The sequence below is a fragment of the Mytilus californianus genome, unplaced genomic scaffold, assembly GCF_021869535.1.
Source record: "Mytilus californianus isolate M0D057914Y unplaced genomic scaffold, xbMytCali1.0.p SCAF_13, whole genome shotgun sequence".
NCBI lineage: Eukaryota > Metazoa > Mollusca > Bivalvia > Mytilida > Mytilidae > Mytilus > Mytilus californianus.
This window is the reverse complement of record NW_026262615.1, coordinates 41,234,373-41,243,029: the sequence shown is the minus strand read 5'-3', so window position 1 is coordinate 41,243,029 and position 8,657 is coordinate 41,234,373. Positions and strand designations below refer to the sequence as shown.

The 8,657-nt window shown below is 29.5% G+C and overlaps 1 long non-coding RNA gene across 1 annotated transcript; it reads right to left on the bottom strand.

Annotated features, from left to right (window-relative positions):
- Positions 1–1,445: 1,445 nt before the first annotated feature.
- LOC127723679 (uncharacterized) lies at positions 1,446–4,116 on the bottom strand. Its single transcript, XR_007992200.1, has 4 exons — positions 3,512–4,116; positions 2,386–2,455; positions 2,078–2,128; positions 1,446–1,746 (listed from the first exon to the last, which is right to left on the bottom strand). It is a non-coding gene; the product is annotated as an uncharacterized LOC127723679 (long non-coding RNA).
- Between the last annotated feature and the right edge of the window lie 4,541 nt (positions 4,117–8,657).

Genomic DNA, 8,657 nt, shown 5'->3' with positions numbered 1-8,657 from the left:
ATAAATCTTGTAATTTGTTCAATCTTCAACGACCACTTCAATATTTATGTTCATTCATTTTTCTATTTTATCCACTAAGAAGAGTTAAAAGAATAATAAATGTCTGATCTCATTATGTAAATTTATATTTTGAATTGCATGTATAATCAAAATATATAAACTCAATCATACTAAGGCTTGGTATAACAAGATTTGACAGTAAAAACAAATAAAATCACATAAAAACCACTAAAATCAGATAAAACAAGATAAAACACAAATCTTGTTATAGCAAAGCCTTATAAAATTTACATTAAAGCTACAGTGGTAATATATATCAGTGTGAACCCCACATTTATTTTGAATTTAAGTCATTAAAATTTTGTCATAATGAGATCCAACTACTAAAAACATGATTAAAAACAAATATATTTGAACCAACCTATCCTTCACATGATAAACTGGTTACAGGTATGAGAAGCTTCTTTCTCTTTTTTTTCAAATACTTAGGAGGTCCATTCATTACAATTGAGAACCCCAAAATTTCATTATAATAAAATAGAATACACACAGCCATTAGATACAGAAGATAAACTGAAAGTTTAAATGAAAACCTTCCAATAGTTTATAAGCTGTGGATGAGAGATGATGATGGACAAACAGACCGACAAATCTTCTTTAATAACCTTTTTATGCTCAACATGAGTGCAGATGGGCATGGGATTTGGTCCTGCCCTGGGTCATATCAAAGAATTGAAAATTGGTATTTGATGCTCCCCTGATAAGCATTCAGCAATTAGGAGTAGGAGCAAAGACTGGTCAGCTGGAAGTCAAAATAATGTGTTCGGGTAGGGTTAGATGTCTTGTGCAGACTTTTACATTGTGAACTAGCACATTAAAAAAAATCTTGCATTTTTAATTATCCATCCATCCTTCAAAATCAAAACTTCTTTTACAGGATCCTGGTTATACATGTGGAGGGGGAGGTAATTGTTTAGAAGCTGAGTACAAGCCTCAAAAATCAATCATTAAAATATAAATAATCATAAATGAGAAAAAATATAGAAATCAATCACACAAAAATGAGAAAATATGACAAACTGCAAAAACTATGTAATTATTTTCACTTGAGTGGTCTCAGATGCTGAATAATGCATTTATAATATATAAACGAAACCAATAAATAAAACTGACAGCCATTAATTTGTATAAATGTAGAGAATGCAGAGTCAAAACAAACCATCTAACAAAACGTTTTTATTTCTAGTTCATATTGCACTTAAAACTCAGTACTTGTATTGATTAATAGGGGATTTGTTTTATTCCCTTTTAGTGTTTGGCCATCAAAGTCCTACTTAATAGGTTTCTTACCAGAAAAACTCATTTCACAAAGGACTTATAATTCTTCAAAACCAGTGTACATTGTTTAAAAAATATATGTAAACTGAAGCAATTCTTATGGGTATCTTGTGAAACCATACATCATGCCTTTGGGACCTCTCAAATAACAATAATTTCACATTTTTTTTTTTTATTTTTCTTCAATCACAAAACAATAATTGAATGCAAGAAAAAATAATGAAGTAAATATTTATAATTTGAATAATAAAGCATTAAAAATTAATTGCATTTATAATTCATTCTGCTTATAAGACAAATATCTGCTGATTTTTTTACAAAAGATAGCAACAGTTCATCCAATGGTTTGCAGGATTGTAGTCTGAGGATTTTACCATACAAGGAAGGCAGCAACAGCAACTCTTTCGACTGAAAAAGAAACAAAGTTAAATTTCAATTGCTAATTCTTAATTTTAAAATAATCTAACGGGAATAAAGAAACAGACATCATTGTATGTTAAACAATTTGTTTATTACTTATATTGATTACTCAAAAATATCCGATTTTATTGTTATCTCCCCTTCATATATCTTCTTCAGATCTAGTATCTGCTTTAAAGGGTACATTATTTTAAAATGAAAAGATTGAATACTGATTTTTTTTTTAATTAAAAATATATATATTGAAATCTATTTAGTGACATTCATCACACTATAACATAAACACATTAAAGTTGTATGTTGATGAATAAGTTCTCACCTTATAACAGCTTTATCCCAGCAAGTAACCCAATGGAAACCTGATGGTAACCTGGAATATAAAAGTAGTCAGTTATACTAAACTTTCCTAAAAAAAATTATTACACATGTACTAAATTTAAAATTGCACTAGGATAACAAAAAATCATGGAAAAAATATTTGGTATTCTGAATTATAAACTCAGTTTTATATTTACCAAAAAAATTCAACCGGTATCTCATCAGTGTAAAATTATTTTTTTGGTACTAAAGAACATTATAAAATTGATTTCAAATATTATATTACTAAAAAGATGCTTGATTACCTACCAACATGTTAACAATATCAGACATCCAAGTCTTACTCCCAACACCATGAAAACATCATCATTATAACAACCTAAAAATAAAAAAATAATTACTTTACAGATCAATCAGTCTCTAAGAGGATGTTTCATTTATTAAAACTTGTTATACATTATCATCTTCACTATATAAACTTTAAACTGCTAGAGATAGAAATTGACCTTGTGCAAGTGCATGTATATGTATAAGACAATGATTTTGGAATATTCAATTACAAAATCAGATGGTTTTGTTCTCTTTTGATGGTTCTTAAAATCATTTTCATAACAGCGTAGACAACCCCAATACTTATATTGGTAATAATACTAACTCAATTACTGTAAATTCAGAAACTACTGCAATGTTTTTATTATTGCAAAAAATGCAACATGGTTGTATTGGCAATAATTTAAACTAGCATTTTGAAATTTTTTATATGAATTAAACAGGATTTTTCTCAATATCGCAAAAATTAAAATCGCATTTTAGTCTAAAATTACAAAATCGCAATTAATGAATGGTTATTATTTATTTTGAATTTATTGAACCATAAAATTAATTTTATATAGGGATTTAAATAGAATAAAAGAGCAAAGTAAATGAAGGCACAAGAGAAGAAAAAAAGAAAATAATTATTCAACATTTAAATCAACACACAAGGTTTAGTCCTCTGCTAGTAATTCGTACTATTTGATGTAGGCATTTAGAACCTTTGGTGACCCCAGTTTAAATGTCTATAACACATTCAATGTGACAAGTGGGCGTTACAAACTTTCACCTTATCTGACCGAGTCAATAGATAACATAAGAGCGCCAAGAAATCGTCTTGTCCACGCTTTTATGAAAATGATTCTATATCAATTCAATATTCAAACAGTTACAGACTTCGCATAAAAATTTGTTCGACCCAAACAAGTTTACAAATTCATTGATAATAACTTGCATACAGTTGGTTTCTATCCAACACAGCTCACTCGATACCAGACAGAAAACATATGTAAGACTAGATACTCTAAAAATCAAACACTGATAGAAAAGAACCCTTAAAAAATAATGTTAAATGCCTATATATATATTATTACCATAAAATTTGTGGAATATATAAACTTACCACATATTTTTCATGGTAAAGCCTCAGACTTGGTGAAGATTAAATTGACCATCTCCCTTAGAGCTGCTCTCCCGGCTGACAAGGTGGCTCTCCTCATCATCTTAACATCTTTTTTTTTTTAAATATAATTTTATACATTAAATATATCAGATGCATTTCCAATAAATCCCCTTTCTTGAAAATTTCAGCAAATCAATTGTTAATGACCCAAGATTTCTCCCACCCTGCATACTTATTATCTAGAGCTCTGCTTACATTTATTTTTTTTTATTACAAAGCTCTAAATAATAGTCAATATTAGCTAGTATACATCTGATATTAAAAAAAAATGTACAAACATGAATATCCAAGTAGATGAAAATCCTAACATTGAGGGAATTTCAAGTATGTGGTGTTAAACAGGGGTATAATAAATTGCCTCCCTTTGACCCAAATTTCACCCTGTTCGGACTCCACATCCTTGTTATATTAAACAAAATAAATAAAATAGTACAATTAAAATTAAAAAATAGATTGATAACAAAAATCTAACACATTTCAATAAAATATTTTGTACTGATCGACTTATGGTGGCAGAGTGGTCCTATAAGTAGTTCAACTACTGTATCACTTACTACGCCTGTCAACACTGAGAACCCTCACATGAAATGTGTAACTTCATTCTTAATTTGACTATGGTTTGCCCGTTTCCCTGATGAAGGTGATGTTTTCACCAGGCACTCTGGCTGTCTCCTCAAATAAAAATTTACAGCCAAAATTATAGTACTTGGTAAATCATGTTAAAGTGGTGTTTAACACCAAAAATCAACCAATCCAATTTCAACAAGATGTTCTTCAACTATGCCTTTTGTAAAATTATTTAAAAAATATCACCTTGGTTGCAAACCAAAATCAGCTAAAAATGACCAAAAAAGTGCAAAAAATATATTTCTAACTTCTTAACTTCGTAAATTCCTCTGCATTAGAGCACCCTTGTCACATATCTTAAAGATATTAAAATTAACATGAAAGAAAAGGTTGTAAGGGGATATATTTACTGCAGACCATTATTCATCTAGAGAGGCATTTGCTATGGTAAGGTATTTTGAAACGTTGCTAAAAATAAAAAATAATTAAAATTTTTGCTAAGAAATTTAGTGGGAATATTCACATCGGCAGATTTAATTGCATTAACTACATGTATAAAGTAACTTGTAAAATTTGAAAGTATTTCATATCCTAAAATAACAAAAAGATGGCAAAAATATATACATTACAATTCGCAAAAAAAAAATACATTTCGATAATTGAACTTTTTTTTTCTTTTTCCTTTCTATTTCTTTTAGATTATCCATTCTTAAACTGTTGGAAGTGTTTTGACTAGACATAAGTATAAACGGAAAATAGAAAGAATTTTTGTAATGTCAAATACAAGTTAATCTACAACTTCCAATCTTGTTGAAAATGGAGAATCTTTACATATTTTTTTTTTTTTTTGTAAAAAAATTATAAACATTTTCTCAAGCATACACAAAAATAGTCTGAATTACATTCTTTACTGTTGCAGTTATATCAAACAACCATTTTATGCAGCCAGAGTTATCTGAAAAAGAAATATACATTACTCATGAACATTGAAATAATATTTAATGCAAAACAATTATAATTAACTGAGCATTACAATTATAATGTATAGAACATTTCTTTTTCTTTGTTATAAAGTGATTTGTTGAAATAAATTTTAAAGTACCAGTATTTCTTAGCAATAAAAGGATGAAAAACAAGTCATTGGCTGATGTCTTGACAAATATCTTTTTAACATTGTTTTATAGCTATATATAGTATATCAGGCTATTAACATACTTGATTGAATTTTTTAACATTTAGTCATGTTGAACCTTTATAGCTAACTATACAATATAGGTTTTGCTCATTGTTGAAGGCATAGGGTGACATTTAGTTGCATCCACATCATTTGGTCTCTGGTTGATAGCTGTCTCATTGGCATACATACCACACTTACATATTTTCATATATGGGGACAACTATAGATAACAAAACTAGAAGCTCTAAAGAGCCTGTCTCGCTCACTTTGGTCTATGTGCATATTAAACAAAAGACATGAATGGATTCATGACAAAATTGTGTTTTGGTGATGGTGATGTGTTTGTAGATCTTACTTTACTGAACATTCTTGCTGCTTACAATTTTCTCTATCTATAATGAACTTGGCCCAGTAGTTACAGTGGAAAATATTTTGTAAAAATTTACAAAAATTTACAAAATTTATGAAAATTGTAAAAAAATGACTATAAAGGACAATAACTCCTTAAGGGGTCAATTGACTATTTTGGTCATGTTGACTTATTTGTAGATCTTACTTTGCTGTACATTATTGCTGTTTACAGTTTATCTCTATCTATAATAATATTCAAGATAATAACCAAAAGCTGCAAAATTTTCTTAAAATTACCAATTCAGGGGCAGCAACCCAACAACTTGTTGCCTGATTGGTCTGAAAATTTCAGGGCAGATAGATCTTGACCTAATGAACAATTTTATCCTGTCAGATTTGCTCTAAATGCTTTGGTTTCAGAGATATGAGCCAAAAACTGCATTTTACACTATGTACTATTTTTTAGCCATGTCGGCCATCTTGGTTCGCAGGTGGGGTCATCGGACACATTTTTAAAACTAGACACCCTAATGATGATTGTGGACAAGTTTGGTTAAATTTGTCTTAGTAGTTTCAGAGGAGAAGATTTTTGTAAAAGATTACAAAAATTTACGAAAAATGGTTAAACATTGACTATAAAGGGCAATAACTCCTTAAGAGGTCAACTGACCATTTTGGTCAAGTTGACTTATTTGTAGATCTTACTTTGCTGAACATTATTGCTGTTAACAGTTTATCTCTATCTATAATAAAATTCAAGATAACCAAAAACGGCAAAATTTCCTTAAAATTACCTATTCAGGGGCAGAAACCCAACAACGGGTTGTCAGATTCATCTGAAAATTTCAGGGCAGATAGATATTGACCTGATAAACAATTTTACCTAGTCAGATTTGCTCTAAATGCTTTGATTTCAGAGATATAAGCCAAAATCTACATTTTACCCCTATGTTCTATTTTTAGCCATGGCAGCCATCTTGGTTAGTTGGCCGGGTCACTGGACACATTTTTTAAACTAGATACCCCAATGATGATTGTGGCCAAGTTTGGTCAAATTTGGCCCAGTAGTTTCAGAGGAGAAGATTTTTGTAAAAGTTTACGAACAACGGACGACGGACGCTAAGTGATGAGAAAAGCTCACTTGGCCCTTCAGGCCAGGTGAGCTAAACACTGAAATCCCAAGATTTCGCATTATAGATTATACTTTTTGACTTCCCTTATATATCTTTATATATATCTCCTAAATTGTTTATTCAACTATAAGTAAAGAAGACATTAATATGTAAGATTTACATCTGTGCCTAACAAAAATCTTGAGCTTTAAAATGCTCTTGGATGAAAAGTTCATAAATCTATGTATTGATTCTTACCATAAAAGTCAGCTCCAATGCCCACTCCCAGCTTCAATCCTTACAGACAAGCTGTGATGCTAACCTGAAATATAAAATGATAATTCATTAATAAAACCCTGCAATTCGGAAACGTAAAATCTAAAAATTTTAAAAATCGAAAGGGAGCTCATGTCAATAGATATAAACAATTCACCACAATTTCTTGCAAGTTGGTGAAAGCGTTCTCGAGTTATTGTCCGAAAACTGGAAAACCCCCCTTTTTTAATGAATAAAACCCCATAACTCGGAAACGTAAAATCTAAAATATATAAAAAACGAAAGGGAGCTCATGTCAACAGATATAAACAATTCACCAAAGTTTTATGCAAATTGGTTAAAGCGTTTTTTGAGTTAATGTCCGACATGTTGACGACGGACAGACAGACGGACAACGGTATACCATAATATGTCCCGTAAACAGGCGTATAAAAATTGTTTAAAAGGTTCTTTGTTGGTATTATGTATGTATATTGAATAAATTGAATGATTGGTTGTTGGTTGCTAAAGGTCCAGTGGCAAATCATTAAATAGAAATAGTCTTAAAATGTGTTATATATGTCAAGAACATTTGGATGAGACAGCAATCCAACAAGCCAATACATTTTTATGTAAACAATTCAGATCCTAAACTTTACTCTTATTTGGTTACTGATATAATAATAAGAGTAGATTCCTGTAAAAAATCTTTTAAGCGTTCAAATCTTGCTAATTTCCATAAAATATTTATAATACATTTGAGTTTTCCAAAACATGACTAACATACTGGTACATACCTTTGTATTAGCTGTATAAGACCACCAAGTCTTATTCCCACACCATTAAAATGTCTCAGAAAGAATCTGAAATGAAATTATAATCAACACATTATACATTTTGTAAATCAATTTGTGTGTTACCGATAACCTAAAATTTACTAAATATTGTTCTGATTTCTTATTGCAGGTAGACAATTGTATAAAACATATTTTTTTTTAAATCAATATAAAAGATAGAAAAGTAAAAAAATGTCAGATTTAAATTTAACTGCACAAAAAATATCTGAATATTTTACAAAGTTATCTCCCATTGAATGCAAAATCGTGTTTTAAATTGTACTGGTCTTTTCTTGAAGTTTAATGACTATTTTTAGGATTTACTATTGGTATTTTAATAGAAAATGTTGTTCGTGTATCTTGCATCTTTAAATACTAAACTGGTAAATTAATTCATCAATGGTGTTTTAAATGCAATATTTCAGAAGGGTCTGTTATCTTAAAAGATCTGGCTAAAATAAACTTGCCTTTTCCATTTTCATGGTAAAGAGTCAGACTTGGTTGAAGATTTAATTGACCATCTTCCTAAGAGCTGCTATCCTGGCTGACAAGGTGGTTTTTCTCAATATCTTATTGTCAATCTATGTTGCGTCCATTTGTTTTTAGAAAATAAAGTAATATACATAAAAAATATCAGATGCACTTTCAATTAATAAACTTTTTGAAAAATTTTACGTAATTATTTTAAGTGACACTTAATTTTTCCCACCCTAAATTTGCATTATCTAGAAAACATCTGATATGTAAAAAAGTGCATAAATGTGAGTATCCAAGTAAATAAAAATTTA